The sequence below is a fragment of the Mustelus asterias genome, chromosome 29, assembly GCF_964213995.1.
Source record: "Mustelus asterias chromosome 29, sMusAst1.hap1.1, whole genome shotgun sequence".
NCBI lineage: Eukaryota > Metazoa > Chordata > Chondrichthyes > Carcharhiniformes > Triakidae > Mustelus > Mustelus asterias.
Genome location: NC_135829.1, coordinates 25,068,361 through 25,090,656, shown reverse-complemented (window position 1 = coordinate 25,090,656; position 22,296 = coordinate 25,068,361).

Below are 22,296 nucleotides of genomic sequence, written 5' to 3'. Positions count from 1 at the left end.
CTAGTGAGGAGACCATTGCTAGGGTCTTAAACACAGTGAAAGTCTTTGGTCGCACCAAGATTTGTGGTCGCCGTGGGGATTCTACTGGCACACAGTTGTTCATACTAGTGGAGACTAGCATTGATTTAACCCCTGACACTGTACCTCCAGATGTAGGTCTTGAAGGAGAAGCTGGGCCATGGGCTGTGCATACGCTCGAAAGCTTGCACACAGGATGCTGTTCCTGAAGAGGACGCTTTCCATACAAAGCTGTTGTTACTACTACAACAGGAAGGCAAGTCAATGGAGGATTTTCAGGCCATAGTATCAGAAAATCAAGCTCCCAAAGTGGATGTGAACATGGATTTAGTGACTGCTATTGGCAAACTGGTGGACAAGTGCAACCAAGTGTCTACCGATGGGCCTAGCTACAGAAAGCTGAGACTGTTTTCAGGACTGAAACCTGTACCCCCAGGTGTGGAAGAATATGATGCCCGGATGGAGCAGGCTACCCAGATGATCAATGAGTGGCAATGCACTGACGCCGCCAACAGACAGCGTATAGTGGAGAGTTTAAAAGGGCCTGCTGCTGACATCGTTCGATTTTTGAAAGTTAGCACTCCCACTGCTACGGCCACCAATTATTTATCTGCTCTGGACACAGCTTACGGCACCACAGAGAGTGGAGCCGACATCTTGGCCAAGTTCAGACACACATACCAGGATGAAGGAGAAAAACTCTCTGCTTTTCTATATCGCCTTGACAAACTTCTCCATCGTGCTCTTCTTAAGGGAGGAATTATGGCTCCAGACATGAATCGAGCTCGGATGGAACAGCTAGTCAAGGGTGCACTCACTCGAGACATGGTTGCTCTGCGTGTAAGGATGAGCCACACCCTGGACAAACCCCCTTCCTTCTTCCAGCTGATGCGGGAGGTAAGAGGAAGAAAATTGGATTAGCGCCAGAGAAGGGGTGAAAGCTACTGCCACCACAGCCACCGCCAGTGTACCGCAATCTTCAGTTACGTCTGAGTTGAACAGCCTATGAAATGAGGTAAGGGAACTGACTTCTCAGGTGGCCAGACTGTTGAGCGCCGTTCCAGTTACCCCTACATCTGAAAGTACGACAGCAAGGACTGGGTCCACAAAGCAAGCGCCAGAAGCTGCTGTTCGGGATGCGTCGCCCCGAGTGAAAATGTCCAAACCACTGCCAGCAGGAATCTTTTGCTACAGGTGTGGGCAAGATGGGTATACAAGGAGAAAGTGCAAAGAACTCGAGGATCTGAGGAAAGTGAATCAGAAGCTGATCAAAGCAAGCAGACAGCAGGGAAACTTCTCAGGCGCCATGTGAAGGAACGGTGCTTGGTTCCGTGTGAAATACGTTCCACCCACTGTCCACCCCCAGCAAAGCAAGGCTCAAAACAGTTACCTGCAGGAATAGTGGGGCCCATCTCTGGTGTACCTGTGCAAATAGAAGGAATTTATGCAAGAGCTTTGCTTGACAGTGGCTCCCAAGTAACCATTTTGTATCGCAACTTCTACGACACCTACCCGAAACACTTACCTCTCCAGCCACTTGAAGATCTGGAAATATGGGGTTTAAGCTCTCACCAATACCCATATGATGGCTACCTGTCCATACAACTCGAGTTCACTGCCGCTGTAACCGGAGTGCCGCAGACAGTTGACACTTTGGCCTTAGTATGTCCTGACCCTGTGAAAGATAACAACATTGCCGTGCTGGTGGGGACAAATACCCGGCTGGTGAGAGAGTTGGCGGAGTCCTGTAAAGAACAGGCGGGAGAACGCTTCTTGGGTACTTTGACCATACACCCCGTCCTCCGAGAAGCTTATGAGACACTCACACAGTCTGAAACAACAGAAGGGGTAGACAAGCATGGCACTGTGTTGTTTACCCAGCACAAGCCAATCACCTTGCAACCAGGACAAGTGCTTAAAGTCACTGGCCTCCCAAAGTTTCCTGGTGATTTCACAGACTAGCTAGCACTGATAGATCAGCCTATTGACACTTTTTCCCCTGAAGAGTTGTGGGTGAGGCCTGAGGTTCATCTTGCATCAGTTGTTTCCAGCAGACGCATTACTGTGACTGTGAAGAACCTGTCATCCAAAGAAATCTCCTTGAAACGTGGGACTCCAGTAGCCCATAGTTTGCCAGTAGCCCCTGTTCCTCTGCCGAGGGCACAGTGTGCGGATAAAGGTGCAATCGAACTGACCCCTTCCTCTTTTGATTTTGGAGCCTCTCCTATGCCAGAGGAGGCAAGGAGGCGTCTCTGAGAGAGAATGATGGAGAGGAAAGAGGTTTTCTCTCAGCACGAGTGGGATGTAGGTTGTTCTAAAAGCACCAGACATGAAATAAGACTGAAGGATGCAAGGCCCTTCCAAGAGAGGTCACGTCGCTTGTCGCCTGCTGACTTTGAGGATGTGCGCCAGCACCTACAGAAACGACAAAGCCATGGCATCATCTCTGAATCATGTAGTCCCTACGCATCGCCAATAATAGTCGTACGCAAGAAGTCAGGGAAGGTACGAATGTGCGTGGACTACTGAACCCTTAACCTTCGAACAATATCGGACCAGTACACTGTCCCAAGGATAGAAGACGCTCTTCACTGCTTGTCTGGGAGTAAATGGTTCACAGTCCTCGACCTGAGGAGCGGGTACTATCAAATACCCATGAGTGAGGCTGACAAGGAGAAGACTGCTTTTATCTGCCCGTTGGGTTTTTATCAGTTCGAACGCATGCCTCAGGGAATTTCAGGAGCACCGGCAATTTTTCAGAGAGTCATGGAACGTACTGTCGGCGACATGAACTTTCTGAGGTGTTGGTGTACCTGGATGATCTCATTGTGTTTGGACGAACCCTCGAAGAACACGAGGAGCGGTTGCTCAAAGTGCTTGACCGGCTCCAAGAAGAAGGTCTGAAGCTGTCGCTTGACAATTGCCAGTTTGGCAGGACTTCTGTCACCTACGTTGGACATGTAGTGTCGCAGGACGGAATAGCGACGGACCCATCCAAGGTAGAGGCTCTTGTCTCCTGGCCAAGACCCCAACGGTGACGGAGCTCAGATCCTTCCTTGGATTTTGTGGCTACTATCGCCGCTTTGTCAAGGACTTCTCCAAACTCTGCCGTCCCCTCAACAGACTCCTTCAAGGATATCCTCCCCGTCCCCGCTCCAAGGGGAGTCAGGCTGCAAACTCACCTGACAAGACTTACTTCAAGCCTTCTGAACCCTTTGGCTCTCGATGGAGTGAGCAATGCAAACATGCTTTCCAAGGACTCAAGACCCGGCTCACCAAAGCCCCTGTATTGGCGTTCGCAGATCCACAGAAGCCTTACATTCTGCACGTGGATGCTAGCCTGGATGGACTAGGTGGTGTCTTATACCAAGAGCATGATGATGGTCTACACCCAGTTGCATTCATCAGCAGAAGTCTCTCGCCATCTGAGAAAAACTATCCAGCACACAAACTGGAGTTTTTAGCTCTCAAGTGGGCTATTGTGGATAAGCTACATGACTATCTTTACGGAGCTACTGTACAAGTCAGAACGGACAACAATCCCCTGACATACGTCACAACGTCAGCTAAACTGGATGCCACTGGTCATCGCTGGCTCTCAGCATTGTCCACCTACAACTTTAGCCTTAAGTATAGACCAGGCCGGCATAACCTTGACGCAGACTCGTTGTCTCGACGTCCACATGATAGCATGACACCAGATGATGAATGGCAAGAAATCCCAGTTCCAGGAGTGCGGGCTCTCTGCCAGACTGTGTCGAGTAGCACACGAGCAGGACACTCCTATCCATCTGTGATCGAAAAATAGGGACTCATGTGTCTGCAGTTCCCAAGGCTTTCTGTCATACCGTTGCAGTAGTAACTGATCAGTTGCCCACTTTCAGTCCAGCAGAGCTTCAATCTGCTCAGAAAAGCGACCCGTGTATAGGAGAAATATGGCTAGCTGTCAATCAGAAGGCACCGGCAAGTCAAATACAGACAAACCATCCTGATCTTACACTTCTGAAACGAGAGTGGGGGAAGTGGTCAATCGAGCAGAGTCTGCTTCACAGGACAGTCAAACAGTCTGACCTACGCTTACGGCGACAGCTTGTGCTCCCCAAGCAGTTCCACCGTATGATTCTGAAGTCACTGCATGACAACAATGGACGTCTGGGATTTGACAAGACCTATGCACTCATCTGTGACAGATTCTTCTGGCCCTGAATGAAGCTAGACGTAGAGACATACTGCAAGACATGTGAACGCTGCATTAAGAGAAAGACTCTGCCACAGAGAGCAGCACCACTTTCCCACATCCAAAGTTCAGGCCCTCTGGATCTTGTATGCATTGACTTTCTCTCCATAGAACCTGATTCCCGCAATGTGTGCAATGTGTGGGTAGTCACTAACCACTTCACTCGGTATGCACAAGCATGCCCAACCAAGGATCAGAGAGCCATAACGGTTGCCAGAACTCTATGGGAGAAATACTTCATTCACTACGGCCTACCAACTCGCATACATTCAGACCAGGGTCGGGATTTTGAAAGCCAGTTGGTGAGAGAGATGTTGACCATGTTGGGTGTGAGGAAATCAAGAACTTCACCATACCACCCACAAGGTGACCCTCAACCAGAGAGGTTCAATAGAACCCTGTTGAACATGCTAGGAACTCTTGAGCCCAGTCAAAAGTCCAAATGGAGTCAGCACATTGAACATCTGGTCCACGCGTACAACTGTACCCCAAATGAAGTTACCGGGTATTCATCCTACTTTTTAATGTTCGGGAGGGAAGCCAGACTTCCTGTGGACGTTTGCTTTGGCATGTCAGCGGATGGGACCTCAACAACTTCCCACTTGCAGTATGTGTCTAAGATGAAGAAAGAGTTGCAAGCAGCCTATCAGTTGGCCCAAGCCACTTCCGCTAAAATGAACCAAAGTAACAAGGAGAGGTATGACCAGAGAGTGCGCTACCATTGCTTGAAGCCTGGGGATAGAGTCCTCATTCGAAACTTTGGCCTGAAAGGGAAACAGAAGTTTGCTGATCGGTGGAGTGCAAATCCTTATGTGGTTGAGAGTCAAATGTCTGATCTTCCTGTTTATCGTCTAAAGCCTGCAGATGATTCGGGACCCATTAAGGTCATGCACCGAAATCATATTTTGCTCCTGGGACAAGAGGTCCAATTGAGCACGGAGGTTGACTCAAAGCCTACTCCCTCTCCAAGAGCCCTCAGGCGCAGAAAAGCAAAAGAAAGGAATCAAACTCCTGAGGTTCACAAAGATGACTCCGCAGCTGATGTGCCCCTGGGAGATCAAAACTCTTCAGACTCAGAGTCAGAGTATGGACATTACCTAGAGGACTTGATCATTGACAATCCGGAGGGAATCTGTGAACAACCGGAACAGGATGTCATGCCTACAGAGTCCAATCCCCCCACAAATGCTACAGAAGTGACAGAAGTCGCAGCGAGCTCAGAATCTTCAGAAGGGCTACCTGTTGTGATAGAAGAGGTAGTAACTGAGGAAAGGGAAGCAGAATCAGACAGTTCTGATGAGGGCACTTACACTACAGACACATCTAACATAGCCAATCCAGAACCAGAGATAAGGAGATCACAGAGAGAGAGAAAGCCAGCAGACCGTTTCCATTATACAAAGCTAGGAGAGCCGTGTGCAAAGTCTGTAGTAGTAGGACATACAAGTGTTCACTCAGCTACGCCCACCACTATGCATTTTCCTGAACACTGCAATAGTTGTCATACATGGTGGTGTAACTCCTTTGCCCAGTGCTCGTCATGTATAAATAAGGTACCACTCTTTTCACCCACTATTATACCAGTCATCACACTATAAGGTAACTGGTGTAATTGGTTAACTGGGTCCTATGTCATGTACTTCAGCATGGGGGCATGCTGTGTTTTTGGTGGGGGGAGAATGTAAGGGACTGGGGAAAATTTGTGGGGAAGACATTTACCAGTGTTCTTTGTCCCTTCTGGGTTTCAGTGTCCTGTTTGCCGGGTGGGTGCTGTGAACAGGACGTTGTTGGTTGAGTGATGTGGGCTGGGCCAATGGGATTGCTCTGGGGGTGGGAGGAAAAAAAAGGCGCCAGGAAGTGAAGCAGCTGCAGAGCTGAAGTGGGAGAGAGCTGAAGAGGGAGTGTGCAGAGAGGGAGCTTTTTCCAGGCAGTGAGAATCCGGTTTGGAGTGAGAGGGAGCCAGGCGTTCCCCTGCCTGTTCTTTTCATTACTGCTGAGGAGGACAGCCTTCAGCGCACTCGATCTACTTTGCTGCACGGGTAGCTCACGGCACCTCTGCCTCCTGTGGCATCACCTTCCACACGTGTGTCTCTACTGGGCTGTGTGTGTGTGTCGTGAGTAACTGGTGGGGACTATACAATCCACCAGGAACAGAATCTACAAATGTGTTACTGAGGATGAGTTTCCCCATGTGTGCATCAACGGATGGGCCCCAACGGTTATAGATCAGAGCTCACTGTTTTATGTCTGTTAATTATAATTGTTATTAAATTTATTTTTGATATTCCGATTACAGTGCTGACATTTATGGGTAAACAGGGAATTAGACAAATCAATATCAACCGCTAGGAATTCGGGATCCTGTTGATTGAATATTTAAATAGTAGCCCCATATAGTGGTCAGCAGGGGGTTACAGACGTCTTGGGGTACAAGGGGTACAAGGGTACAAGCTTCTAGCTCCTTGAACGTGGAGTTATATGTGGATAGAGTGGTGAAGAAGGCATTCGGCCTGATTGGTTTCATTGGACAGAACATTGAATACAGGTGTTGGGAAGTCTTGTTGTTGTTGTACAAGGCATTAGTAAGGCCACACGAGGAATATTGTGTACAGTTCTGGTCACCCTATTATAGAAAGGATATTATTGAACGAGAAACAGTGCGGAAAAGATTTACTAGGATGCTACTGGGACTTCATAGCTTGACTTATAAGGAGAAGTTCGATAGACTGGTTCTTTTTTCCATGGGCATAGGAGGCTTAGGGGTGATCTTAAAGATGGCTATAAATAATGAGGGTCAGAGATCAGCTAGATAGTCAACAGCTTTTCGCAAAGGCAGGGGAGACTAAAACTATAGGGCATAGGTTCAAGGTGAGAGGGTGGAGATACAAAAGGGTCCAGAGGGGCATTTTATTCACACAGATTGTGGTGAGTGCCTGGAACAAGCTGCCATTGAGTACTGATCAGTACTCAATGTCGACAACTGCTAATCTCCAGATGTAATTTTATAACTCATCCACGTCAGCCTGGACCAAACGTCTTCACCTTCAACAACCAGTTCTTCAGCCAGACACATGGAACAGCCATAGGGACCAAATCCGCACCTCAGTATGCTAACTTGTTCATGAGCAGGTTCAAACAAGACCCCCTTCACCGCACAGGACCTTCAGCCGACGCTACACACTAGATACATCGATGACTTTTTCTTCCTTTGGACTCACGGCAAAGAATCACTGAAACAAGTGCATGATGACATCAACAAGTTCCATCCCACCATCACACTCACCATGGACCAGACTCCAGAATCAGTTGCATTCATGGACACACGCATCTCCATCAAGGGCGATCACCTCAGCACTTCACTGTACCGCAAGCCCATGGATAATCTCACGATGCTCCACTTCTCCAGCTTCCACACTAAACATGTTAAAGAAGCCATCCCCTATGGACAGGATAGACAGGCTCTGCTCAGATGAGGAGCAACAGACAATTACAGATGCTGAAAGATGCCCTCGTAAGAACAGGATATGGCGCTTGACTCATCGATCGACAGTTCCGACACGCCACAGTGAAAAACCGCACTGACCTTCTCAGAAGACAAACATGGGACACGGCCAACTGAGTATCCTTCGTCGTCCAGTATTTCCCCGGAGCGGCGAAGCTACGACATCTTCTCCAGAGCCTTCAACATGTCATCGATGAGGATGAACATCTTGCCAGGGCCATCACCACACCCCCACTACTTGCCTTCAAAAAACCACGCAACCTCAAGAAGACTACCCAGCCTTCAGGAGAATAGTGACCACAACACCACACAACCCTGCCACCACAACCTCTGCAGGACGTGACGGGTCATTGACATCGATGCCATCATCTCATGTGAGAACACCATTCACGAGGTACACGGCACATACTCATGCGACTCGGCCAACGTTGTCTACCTGATACACTGCAGAAAAGGATGTCCTGAGGCATGGTACATCGGTGAGACCATGCAGACGCTAAAACAACGGATGAATGAACACCGCTCGACAATCACCAGGCACGAGTGTTCCCTTCCTGTCGGAGAACACATCAGCAGTCAAGAGCATTCAACCTCCGATGTTCGGGTAAGCGTTCTCCAATGCGCCCTTCAAAACACGCGATAACGCAGAATCACCGAGCAGAAACGGATAGCCAAGTTCCACACACACGAGGGCGGCGTCAACCGGGATCATGGCTTCATGTCACACTATCTGTAACGCTCACGACTTGCCTGGGCTTGCAAAACTTTACTCACTGTCTTAGCATGAGACAATTCATACCTGTTTAACCTATGCTTAACCCTCTCTCCAATGGCATTTTCTGCACCTGTAAAGACTTGATTACCGGTTAAGACTCGCATTCCTACCATTATCTTGCAATTGAGTCCGTGTCAATATATGCCCTGTTTGTGAACCCAACTCTCCACTCACCTCCGAAAGCTCATTCTTATATTCTTCATCGGATTCACAGTCAGGAGGAGCATTCCATTATACATTTCATTCTGTCTGGGATTCAACCCTACGATAATATTTTGAGATTGTGTTTTTGCCCCAATCTGTGCCTTTTCTGTATTAGTAATTATCAATGAATGAATCAGAGTCGTCATTTGAAGTGGCGGTTCTGTGCGCTGATATTCCGCGTCTGGAATCACCAACTCATCCACAGCTGTTGATCTGAGCTATTACCATATGTCCTGCCCACCACTGATCACCACTGATGGCTCTTCTCCACGCTTCCCTCCACTTACCATTCTGTCACCTGCTGGAACACTTCACACCTGGTCCACAATGAATGTCTGAGTTCAAACCCAAAGGACAAGTCTCATGTTTTGAGTTGCCAGTGCTGAGATTATCCAGGATATTCACTGATCAACAATGGGGGACTGAACACGCTTATGTCAACGTGTAGGTATAACGTTCCGTGGGCGACATGATGTTTTCCCTGATTGAGGCTTCATAATAAGGAAAATTGTATCCCCGTGACCGCAGTGACCCTGGCTGGCAACAAATGCCAAGGTGATTCTGAGCATGTCTGATCTTATGGAAGGTGGAGTGGTCCTGAAAGGTGTTTACTCTCTGGAAATGAACATGTTTTATCTCAAGCAATGTCCCAGCTGAACTGGGGTCGAATTTCCAAGGGGCAGACAATCAGACCCAGTGATGGCGAAAGTACAATCAGGTCATAGTTCCAACACAAGGATGCGCTGTGGCCTTGGCAGTGTCGGATATTGCCATGAGAATAAGTGTACATATGGAGAGTTTGACGCAGGGGTAAGATCCAAAACTGTTTCGTCTTTTTCCATTCTCCAGAAGAGGTTTGATCATAGCAGTGGGGCAGGGGTGGTATTCCCGATCTATCCTAATAGCGGGTTATGATGTTTCACAGAACAGTCCAATTCGATCACAGTTTTTCAACTTGAGAACTGACGAGCAGATGATCCCTGCTGTTTCTGGTACCTGGAGTTCCATGGGAGGTGATGCTTGATAGAAAAACGCGGCTGTTCCAATGTTAAATGTGAAAAAATGTATTAAATCAGTGTCCTCCAGCCACCATAAATATTTAATTAGTCAACGAAGGCAGTGTTGTGTGGACCCTTTTCCTGACTCTGCACATGGTGAAGGCGTCGCCTTACAGGCAGATTAGCGTTGGCATTTAATTTCTGACTCCCACCTTTCCTCCTGCCTAAACCCAATCCAGTGATTTTGGAACGCTGGCCTCCTTTAATGCCAAGATCAAACATGTGGAATGTTTGATCAGCATTACAAAATGACATTACCCTTAATTTCTCACAGTTACTTCATTGGCAATTTTGATCCTAGTCCGCCGAATGTGTGGACTCCCCAGTTGCACCACACGCTATTTGGTGGTCATGGCAACGGTGGATCTATTGGTCATTATCAATCAGGTAAATGTTAATTTTGTTTTCCATTGCGTTTCCAAGTCATCACCACTGTGTGTAGTGTTCGGAATGTCCTGCTTTGTGCTCTTGCAGACTATTCAGACTGGTTCTCTGTTGCTTTCTCCTTTGATCAATTTGTGGTCATTTTGTGTCAGAAGCTAAAAACAAAATATTGCACAGCGAAAACTGCGGATGTGGTTCTAGCAACAACCTGTACACTGCTGTTTTCCAAGAACATTCCTTACTCTTTGCACATGAACCTCCAATGATAATGGGCAGCGTACCATGGTCTGTTACCTGAAACCAAATGTTTATATTGACCATGGTGGGGCGGATTCGCCTCTTTTGCTGCAGTATTAATCCCATTGCTTCCATTCGCTTTAATTCTGTTGCTCAATGCTTTGACAGTCAGGCATTTTGGTGGTCAGTCGGGTACAGCAGGGTCTGAGAGGTCAGTGTAATGGTGAAAATTGGAGTCACCAGGAAATGGAGAGCCGAAGGAGATCTACGATTTTACTCTCCATCATATCAAGCAGCTGCATATTCATGTGCTTGGTGAAAGTTTTAACTTACTTAAATTATCCCAATAATGGAATGGATTATACTGATTGTCAAAATGTATTTCAACAAGTCGGAGCGATGCTACAGAACTTGAAATGCTGCAGAAACTCACTTATTTACGCAGAGACTCAGCCCAAATTCAGACAAATGTTCAAGAATGCAGCAAAAATGCGAGTAACGTAGATGATTTAGTACAGATTGTTTTTTAATGGGAAGCTCTGGAGACATGTTCGACCGTGTCCAGTCCATCAATTGATTATTTATCCACAAGATGCGATCACACAGAACAACACAACCACATGAAATATGTGGCAACTGGGACCGAGAAAATGTAGGCAGGAAAAGAGTCAGCGTGTCCGCTGAGATCACAATGAGGGGAATAAAAACAGATACTTGCCCCTTGACACTTTTAACTAGTTTACTGAAATTCTTTGAGGACATAACGAGCGCGGTGGACAATGGGGAACTGTTGGAGGTGGTGTGTCTGGATTTCCAGAAGGCATTCGACAGGGTGCCACACAAATGTTTGCTACATGAGATAAAGGTGCACGGTGTTATGAATAATGTACTAACCTGGAAAGAGGATCGATTAACTAACAGAAAGCAAATAGTGGGGATTAATAGGTGTTGGTCTGGTTGGCGATCAGTGACGAGTGGTGTACCTCAGGGGTTGCTGTTGGGACCACAATTATTTACAATTTACATCGATGATTTGGTGTCGGGAACAAGGTGTAGTGTATCAAAGTTTGCAGATGAGAATAAGATGAGTATTGGAGCAAAGTGTGCAGAGGAGATTAAAAGTCTGCAAAGACATATCGATAGTTTAAGTGAGTGGGTAAGGGATTGGCAGACAGAGGACAATGTTGGTAAATGTGAGGTCATCTATTTTGGTAGGAAATAACAGGAAAATGGGCTGTTATTTAATTTGTAAAAAATTCCAGCAGGATGCTGTGCTGAAGGACTTCGTTGTCCCTGTGCATAAATCGCAAGATGTCGGTTGGCAGGCTTAGCAGCTAATTAAGAAGGCAATTGGAAATGTTGTACTTCATTGCTAGATGGATGGAGTTTCAAAAACAGAGACGTAATGTTGTAGCTGTATAAGGTTCTGGTGAGGCCACACTTGGAGTACTGTGTATAGTTTTAGTCTCCTTACTTGCGAAAGGAGAAACTGGAGGAGGTGCAGAGGAGATTCATTAGGTTGATCAATATGATCATGGATGTTGTTCTATCCACACAATTTGCCAGTCCCCTCATGTTGTGGGGTAAATCAAGATGAGCGGCACTGTCTTAACTTGAGACAGTGCAAACCTCATGAGGTACATATCTCTCTATAAAGAAATAACACTAATTTTAAAGAAACACAAGCAGCTGCAGGAGATCACAAAAAGTGGTAAGTAGCTCTGAGATAGAGCGACAGAACCTCTCTGATGAATCTGACGGATACAATAAAAAAACAGATAAATTATAGTTTTGTTATTACTCATTCCAACTTTATATTGCCTTAAAATCAAGTACATTTAATAAACACACATCAATAATAATCCCTCATATTCACCTCAGCCAATTGTATTTTACGATCAAGCATTACGATTTCATTCGTCCATTAAATCTGGGCGCTAAATCCCACCTTAGCGAAATATCTTAGCTAAAACCTATTGCTTGGTAACCCAGTCGCTTACTACAGGGTTTAAAGTGGATGCTCCCATCGAATCATTGCCAAACTGGACTGGCAAGTGATCCCGCGTCCGGGCATGTTTCCACCCGATGATTAGACAACAAATACATCTATTCATAAAAGTTTCAATATGTGTTTCTGCATTTTTTTTAAACTTCCTGTTCCCATGCCTTTGGTCCTGAATTATTTACCTTTACCATCATCCCTTGTGGTAACCAGCTTTCGGCTGAAGGGGATAATAATTCATATTGTTACAAAGGGGAGAGTAATCTTTTCTCTGAGAACCAACACTCAACCACTCAAAGATGAGTAACTCTCTTTCATAATCTTTTAAAATGTACGTGAGAAATGGTACAATCTGCCTACAGCAATTTTAGTGGTTAAATCAAAAATAATTAAGGGAGACTCTGTCTTAAAAGAACCAAGTAACAGTTTGTTTTCTAGTCAACAATAAACAGGTTAATTAACTATTAACAAACTGAATAACATTGAATGTATTTAGGTAATTACAATTTCCACTTATTACTAAAAAAATTGAATGTTCATAGTCAATCTCAAATATCAATCAGGTTTGTAGTCTTCCCAGAATCATCTTTCATCTGTCCTTCTGCTCTTGTGTCACTGACATGAAATGAGGCTTTCTTTCAAAGACAAAATGTGGCTTTTACACTGGTGGAGAGTTGTCTGTCTGTGTTTCTCTTTCGAGCTGGTAGCTGTGCCAGGCTGCAGGCAGGCGGCCTTCTTGTGGCTATTGGCAGTTTGGAGCTGGGAGCGGTGGCATTTATACCCTCGATGACAGAGCACAATTCGCAAAATAGTTTTGGTTTACAGGTTATCAAAATATCAAAATTCAAATCCGATAGCTTGATGCGATTCAAATGCTTATTTTTAATTCATTGGTTAACAGTCAAAACTTGGTGTGATTCAAATGCTAAAGCCTGTAACCACAGCAGTCTGTTGTTTTGCCTCTCAATATAATGTTTCAATCTGCACTGGATTCTTGCACCTGCAGCCTCCCACCACACAGACAAACCTAAACCACCTTTTAAACAGACAATCTTGACAATTCTAAGCATTTTGGCAGTCGGTATAATGTTTATAATTTTACAAACACTAACTTCACAACAATACAATAAATAAAATATCAGTATCATAGAAATCATAGAAATCATAGAAACCCTACAGTGCAGAAGGAGGCCATTCGGCCCATCGAGTCTGCACCGACCACAATCCCACCCAGGCCCTACCCCCACATATTTACCCACTAATCCCTCTAATCTACACATTTTAGGATTCTAAGGGGCAATTTTTAACCTGGCCAATCAACCTAACCCGCACATCTTTGGACTGTGGGAGGAAACCGGAGCACCCGGAGGAAACCCACGCAGACACGAGGAGAATGTGCAAACTCCACACAGACAGAGACCCGAGCCGGGAATCGAACCCAGGACCTTGGAGCTGTGAAGCAGCAGTGCTAACCACTGCGCTACCGTGTCGCCCGTATATATGTTTGTAAATCATAATTATTGATTTAATTATCTCACTATATTCACATATGTGTAAACGGTTTTCTCATTAGCTTATTAACTTGTATCAAGAGTCATTTAACTCTTCACTGGTAGCCCTATCCGTGTCTAATGTATTCTATCCAAAAACCTTCTTAACTGATTCGAAACTGCAGTCGGGAATGGGTTAATGACCCTTGTCATACTTAAGCAGTAAGACCCGAACTCTGTGATTTTGTTTAGAACACTGCAGAGTCCATGTTTTTGTCAGAGTTCGGTGTTTTTCATGTCTGTGCCAGATAAAAGGAACAGCTATTCCTCTGTCTCCATTTGTTATCAAGAAATGCGATTAACCCAGCTCGAAATAAGCTAAACAGTCTCCATTTTTATGTACCTTTGTTTAACACGATGGAGTTGGCATGTATGCCTTCTGTCTTTGAATCACCATAGATTCATATATATATATTCATCATACGTTATTCATCTTATCCTGATATAAAGTATTATACAAACCTGCATGTAGATTAGTTAACTTGTTTGTGCAAAACCTGTGATGTTGTTTCAAGGATATGAATGACGAACAATCGTGGCCTTGGAGATCGAACAGACTACGCAGAGGAAGATACTGCTAATACAACAAGAATCTCACCATGAACAATGACAGACATCTTAGAGAATTGCAATGTAATGAGGGCGGGGCCCGGGACATATATAAACTCTGTTCTTACTTGTGTTCGATGAGAAGGCTGGGGGTCCACTGTTAGGAACTTCACTTCTCCCACAATTGTGAAAATAAACACTGCATTTTGATCTACTAATAGTGTCAGAGGTTTTTTTACCAACAACAATTGGGGGCTCGTCCGGGATAATCTGTTTACGGTCCGGTCGAATGGCCACGACCGGAGCACCGGAATAGATTATCGAACTCTAAATAGAGTGGGTCAAAATGCAGTGCGTAATCATCTGTGATAAGAGTGCGTGATGTTTAGACGTGAGTGAGATAGAGACTGTCTGAGTGATCGCCGGGGTTTGAAGGAAAAGCCTTCATGTGTAAGAGTTAGAAGGAAAGGCCTTCTAAGGAAAAGCCGGCTTAAAAAAAAATAGAATAAGCGGTGGTACGGAGGGATCTGATCAACCCTTACAGGTATCACCGGACTCCGATAAGAGCGACCTGGGAGAGGGAGAGCGAGAAGGGAGAATAAGTCACTCCAGGTGGTGAGTATAAACTTATCAGTGTTATGGCGGGACAAAGACAGTGGGGACCCCCTGGGTCCCTGATAAATGAATTTATGACTAAGAGGGACAGACTCATAAAACAGATGATAACAGCGGGATGGGATTTAGACCATCCACTAGACCAACAACGAAAATGGTTGGAAAAGGAAAAGAAAAACCAAACTAAGAAAATTGGAGTTCTCTTAGTTCATCAATTGGCTGGATTAATTTAACAGGTTTCAGTCTCGGGTAAGAAATGGGCTGATGTCAAAGAAAAAATTAAAATGTTAATCAACAAAGGGTTGAAAGAGCCTCCGAATTTGGGGAGCGACTCTTTAGAATATACCAAGAATGTTGGGGAGTACCCGAAGCTGCCCGAACAGATAGAGCCTTTTTACAAGCATTTAAAGATGGGCTGTCGCCAGCTCACCAAAACATCCTTAAAATGGGAGTTCTCAATACCCAGACTTATGATGAATTAGGGGAATGGGCATCTGGAATTAGAGATGGACCAGATGAGAAACCATACCTACAAATAAAACAGGAAAACGTTAGTGCAAACAGTAGAGAAGATAAACCAAAGGGTGCGTGCCATAATTGTAGGAAACTGGGTCACTTTGTCAGGCACTGTAGGGCTCCAAAGGGGGATAATGCACGTAGAAGAGGGTATGTGTATGTGATAATGAGGGAAACCCTAAACTTGGGTAATGTTGAAGTGAGAATGTGAGGCGTATGAGAAAGACAAAAGAGATAGACCAGAACGAGAGAGACTGCAAAGGAAAGACAAGACCGAGAAAAAGATTAGAACAGCAAGCCAAACAAAGGAAAGATAACAAACCAGAGATAATAGGCTTGCCAATGTTGTTCCAAAATCCCGATACGAATGAACAGGAGGGTAGAATCTACGTGTCTGCACTAGTAGGGGGCAGACCATGCGAAATGCTGGTGGACATGGGAGCCTCCATATCTATCACTGATCTAGCCTTGCCCACCACAAACAAAATGATTTATATAAGGGGTGTGAACGGACAGAAGACCCCTGCCTACTTAAGTGAAACCACCTTAGTAGAAATTAATAACCTGTATATACCTATGCGATTTTATGTATGTCAAAATAATGAAGGAACTATTATGGGAAATGACCTGATGAAAGAATACGAAGTCTTAATAGATTGCGGGAAAGGCGAATTGATTTGGCCCCGCCCCGATGGGAGAAAAGACAGGGTAGGAACATATGTTAACCATTTAGAAACCATCCATGCAGCATCTGCAACTGGACGCAACTGGCAGTTAGAATGTAATGGATTTGGCACCATTTGCGCCTCAATCCCCGGGGTATGGGCGGAAACAAACCTGGATACTGGATTAGTCAAAATTCCCCCTATACTCGTGGAAGGGCCAGAACATAAACCACACCGACAATACCCAATTAAGCCCGAGGCCAAAAAAGCAGTTGAAGAAATTGTAAAGGGATTGGTAAAAAGAGGGATACTACGGGAAACCACTAGTACCACCAACTCCCCCACCTGGCCGGTGCCTAAACCAGACGGGAGTTATAGATTAACCATTGATTATACCGCTTTAAATAAAGTGACCCCCAAGTTACACCCCATCGTGGCTAGTCCATCTACCATTTTAAACGGGTTATCACCATCCCATGGCATCTTTACGGTATTAGACATCGCCAATGGATTTTGGTCCATTCCCCTGGACTTTAATTCACAAGATAAATTTACATTTACCGTCGGTGATAAACAGTACACATGGACTAGGCTCCCGCAAGGCTTCCACAATAGCCCGGCTATATTTCACCGGGTAATGAGTAAGATATTAGAACAAGTAGAGGTCCCGAGGGGGAGCACAATCCTGCAGTATGTAGATGACATCTTAATAGCCTCCGAAACTAGAGCAGAACACCAGACGGCACTATACTCAGTCCTGAAACACTTAGAAGAACAGGGACTAAAGGCAAGCCCCAGGAAGGCCCAAATAGGGAAAGCGCAGGTATTATATTTGGGACACCTGATATCCCAGGGGACCAAAGAAATGCCATTGGACAGGAAAACAGCCATACAGCAAATGCCAAGACCAGTAACCGTCCGAGGGGTAAGGAAGGTTTTGGGGTTGTTTAATTACAGCCGCAACTTTATACCAGAATTCACAAGGCTAGCCGAACCAATACAAAGGCTAGTAAAAGGGGGGAAACCCGCTCTAGAAGTTATAGAATGGGGATCAGAACAGGAAAGGGCATATAGTAAACTAAAAGTAGAACAAATGAAGGCTCCAGGGCTTGGACTGCCTGACGCTAGTAAAGATTTTCATATCTATTGTAATAACGAGGGGAGGTTTTATTCGGCAGTAGTCACACAGGTCCATGGGGACAAACAGCGACCCATGGGTTATTATTCCACAGCGGAGGGCCCCGTAGTAACCGGGTTACCCAGATGTATAGCCGCACTAGATTGAGTGGCATGGGCAGTAAAGGTCAGCGAGCCCATCATCATGACGGGGAATATTGTTTTACACACCAAACATACTTTGGTGGAAATGCTGAACACAGGAAAATTGCGGTCTGTCTCAAACATGAGAAGGGCGAAGTGGGAGGCAGTGCTTCTCCCACCCACTAAGTCCATCACCATTGCACGAGACATGGGAATGAACCCCGTAGAAGGAATGTTAGGTGAAGGGTCTCCCCACTCATGTGGGGACGTAGACGAAGAGGTAGAGGAGAGTAGAATAAAAGATGCGCCCCTGGAGGCACCAGATTTGGTCCTGTTTGTGGATAGATCACGGAAATATGCAGATGTAGGCCCATTACGGGACAGGATTAGACGATATGTATTAGAGTTAAGCTCCCAATTGAAAGATATGCGGAAAACAGTATGGGACAAACAAATAGTGATAGATGAGCACAATAAACTAGAACAGACCCCGGAGGTACCCCCGGCGGGCAGCAAGGTTATGGTAAAAACACTACCAGGAAAACCTGGATTTGCCCGCAAATGGAAAGGCCCCTATGAGGTCATTATCAGTGGAGACACCTGTGCCTGCATAGATATGCAAGGTCGGGGTGTCTGGAAGCATTGGACTCAGTTAAAGGAATACACCAATTACCGCAACAAAACAGTTAAAAGGGGAATAAAGGGTTAAAAGTAAACAAGCAGGGTGTAAGTTTCTCTCACTGGAGGGAGGGAGAGAGAGAGAGAGATGTAAGATGTAATTGCGATCGAGAGCCTCATGTGATGGAATGGGGTATAGCAGATCAATGCGAGTTTAATAAATTAATAAATTTTACGATAGGGGCATCGGACAGAGATTTGGGGAATGTGGGAATAATAGCATTAGATTACATCTGAAGAGTCATAAGGAGAGTTACTGCATCTGCCTGTGTAAAGATAATTATTTTAGTAGGGATATTTAAAATTGATAAAATAAATGGATTATTTGGAGCAGGCTTTTGTTGAATTTGAAAATGTATTTTTGATAGAACTAAAGTTGAAAAGATAAATAGAAAGAATTATTCCTGCGTATTTGAAATGATGATTAATCACTTGTTTATGTTCCTCTGAGTTATAAGACTTGCAGTAATTTTAAGATATAGTCAAAATTTAACAGAGAAGGGAGTTACATAAGGTAGAATGGGAGTGCGTGTGTCATACTGGGAATTATTATACTGCCATAATGCATTCTAATTAAAATGTGTTACATGGATCAACCATGAAACTGTATTAAATGACAGACGGACTAAAAGGGAGTGCCCGCCTATAATACCAAATTGACAAATCAATATAATTAGAGATGAGGGAAATAATTCAGTGGAATAATGAGATAAGAAAATGCTGCGGAAGTATTTGTTACAAACGGTTAAAGATTAAAGTGATAAGATTTCTTGAATTTACTTCTGTTTTGAGTTGAATTACAGTTTGGAAGGCAGCAGCATAAAAGCGACTGTTAATCAACGGTCTGTATTCTTAAATGTTTTACTTCCATCCCAGTTTAAGATGTTAAGTCTGAATAAATGTTGGAAGCTTCCATGTGTATCTATGTGTATCTGTGTGTTTAACAACGTGATTGCGTGAATGTTTTGTTGTTGTTCGTTTTAATGTTGAGAAAGGAGTTAGACCTTGGAAGGACCATGCGCTCTTTCCTTGTCTTGAAGTTAAAATTATAAGAGTGTAGTTGAGAAGTTAAAAAAATAATAAGTAATTTGGTGAAAAATAGAAAAGCAGGAACAAAAGAATGAGGTGAATATACTGTCTATGAGTCAGTTTAAAGTCCATCAAATCAATGAATCGTAGTTCCGATTATCCCAATTTACAGCAGGAGATTAATCAGTTAAAACCTCAGTTGTTAATACAAATCAAGATGTTGTCCTTGAGTATTTTTAATTTGCATTTGATGCCAACCATTGAATACCATGAATTATTGGAACTTGTGTTGCCAGTTAGTTACCGATATGAAATTCAAGACTTGTGTGATGTTCCGATAACATGCAACAAATTACATCATCTAAATCATCTGACATTGATGATAGTTCTGATAGTGTAACTAGTTAAAATTATATACTGCCATTGGAATTGTTCTATCTATTGTTCAAGGTTTTCCAAATCTAAGAACACTGCAAAGCTTAGAACCTAGCCAGCTAGGAAGCAAACCAAAATATTTCTAATCAAGTAACTCTTGTTATTGTTCTAAAAGTGCAAGGAATTCTGATCTGGAGCTCAGTCTAAAAATGGAAACAGATTAAATTAAAACTAAATTAAGAGGGTTTTGAAATACCCGATGTAATTTGTAATATCTTGCATAATTAATATTAACATGACAGGGGGTGAAGCCGGTTTACTGGAGAGAGAGAGACAGAAAAAGAGTTGGAGACTGGCTTTGCAGCCAGACTCAGAAATCTTGCATCATTTCGGTTATCTGTGTTTTTAAAGAGCGGTGTCTGACAGCATAAACTATTGACATCTGTGAGACCTTATGAGACAATCTGTCTAGAGAAGGATCATTTCTGCTGAAACATTGCACTTTCAAATATGGACAAGCAAATGATCAAATTAGATATAATGTAAGAATACATCATACAAAGATCGGAGTTGTATGATATGTGATATAAATGAGAAAAACGATGTCTTTTGATAGAATGTCCAGCTGCAGCCAGTGCAAAGTGTTGTGTGATTCGCCCCAAGCCAACTGAAGGGTCTGTTTATTTCTTCAGAATAAACTCGACTGATCTGAAGTAAATATGCCTTTCTTTAAGCATTGTTTTCGAAATAACGGTTATTTTAGAGAAAGAAGGAGAGAGAGAGAAAACAGCCATACAAGCAGTCTCCAGCTACATCAACAACTTGGCCATGAGAAAGTTTGTTTACCTTACATCGTACTATCAGAGAATGCAGCTAAGTTTCTAAGTTGGACTCAGAATTCCAAGCTGCCGAGGCCAAATGAGCTTAAATTAACTTAAAGCATAGCACAATTAATTACATTGGGCAAAACTACTTTGCACTGCCGAAGGCCATACAGACATCGGGAAAAAAATGCGGATGAAGGTATTGCCCACCATACTAAATGAGTTTAAGGGTTGCTACAAACCAAACAACCAGATTAACCCTTTATGAGCTAATGACAGGACGGACGATGCAATTACCGAAAAGCATCATAACAGGTGGGACCGATGTAGGTCCACTAAAAGATAAAATCAAGAGATATGTTTTGGAACTAAGCACCCAACTAAAAGGGATGCATAAATCGGTAAAAGACAATCAAGAAATAAGAGATGCAGAGAGAGCTTGAAATGCTCCCTGACAGTCCCAACAGTGGGATGTCCTAGTAAAATATTACCTAACAAATCAGGGCTTGTACAAAAATGAAATGAGCCGTATGAAGTTATAATTAGTGGAGATACCTGTGCCTGTATATACTCAGTTGAATATGCTGAAATTAATTGGAAAAATATGTGATATACTCCACTTACAGATATAAGCAAACAAAGTGACCTCCAAGCAAGCTGAACGGGTTCGCAGATCCGCGGTGTTGTGCGTGGGCGATATAGCCTTTGACCATTGTATAATGGTCGCGCGGGATATTAGTAAGTGATAAGATGCTTCTCATGCTGATGCTCACGACCCTGGCCCTGTTAGCCATAGCAGGAGAATATAAATTGAATTATGAGTTAGGGGTGAAGCACAGTGATCATCTCTGTAATGATGACTCTGTCTATTGTATGAATACCTTTGTGTATATGTCTTATCTGTATGCATCACAATCGAATCTGAGCAAGTGCTGGGTCTGTTCATACATTCCCATGCACGGAGGAAAGGGAGGAATTCCCTTATTTCCTATCCCTTTATCAGCTCCAGAAGTAATTGAATGGGTTTTAAATAAGGAATGGAACCCAGAAAGGGACAAGGCAACTGACATTTAAAACCCCATCGGGTACCACTATGCAGGGTATCAGCAACAGTGATGTTGTTTCAAGGCTAGGGGGCGGAGGGTGCACTTTATCGTCCTTTAAGAAGAATTACCAGCCCAGCTACAACAGATCAGATTCCCCACCCTACTTCATTGTGAAAAATAAACAAAGGGGATCTATCTGCCTGATAAGAAATGGAACCATACCTATTGGCCGTAGCTACTGTATACAACAGATTGATATCACTGATGACGCTGAGGCCATGATACAGGTCACAATCCAGTGCCACATAGCCACTGTCCCGGTTAGCCTCTCCTCCGCTTATGTAAGCGAGATGACTGCATATAATGGTACCTATTTTGTCTGTGGAAACAATGCCTATCCATGGTTTCCCTGGAATTGGACAGGATCGTGTTATTTGGCATATGTGGTGCCTTATGTTCACCATTACATTGACTTACGGGACCACCCCGAGATACACCTGCTTAGGGCTAAGCGAGCCATCAGTGAGACAGAACGATTCTTCATGATAGCCTACCCATTTTTTGGGACAGCAAAGGCAGCACAGGAACTTATACGGATGGCCACAACCCTAGAGAAAGTTGCAAATAAGACTAAGGATGGGTTCGAGGAGGTGAGCACGGCCATCTCTGAAATGTCAGCAGAGGTCGTAGCTATTCGGACTGTGGCGTTACAGAACTGATTGGAACTCGATTGTGTGCTAGCCTCCCAAGGTGGAACATGTGCCACAGTTGG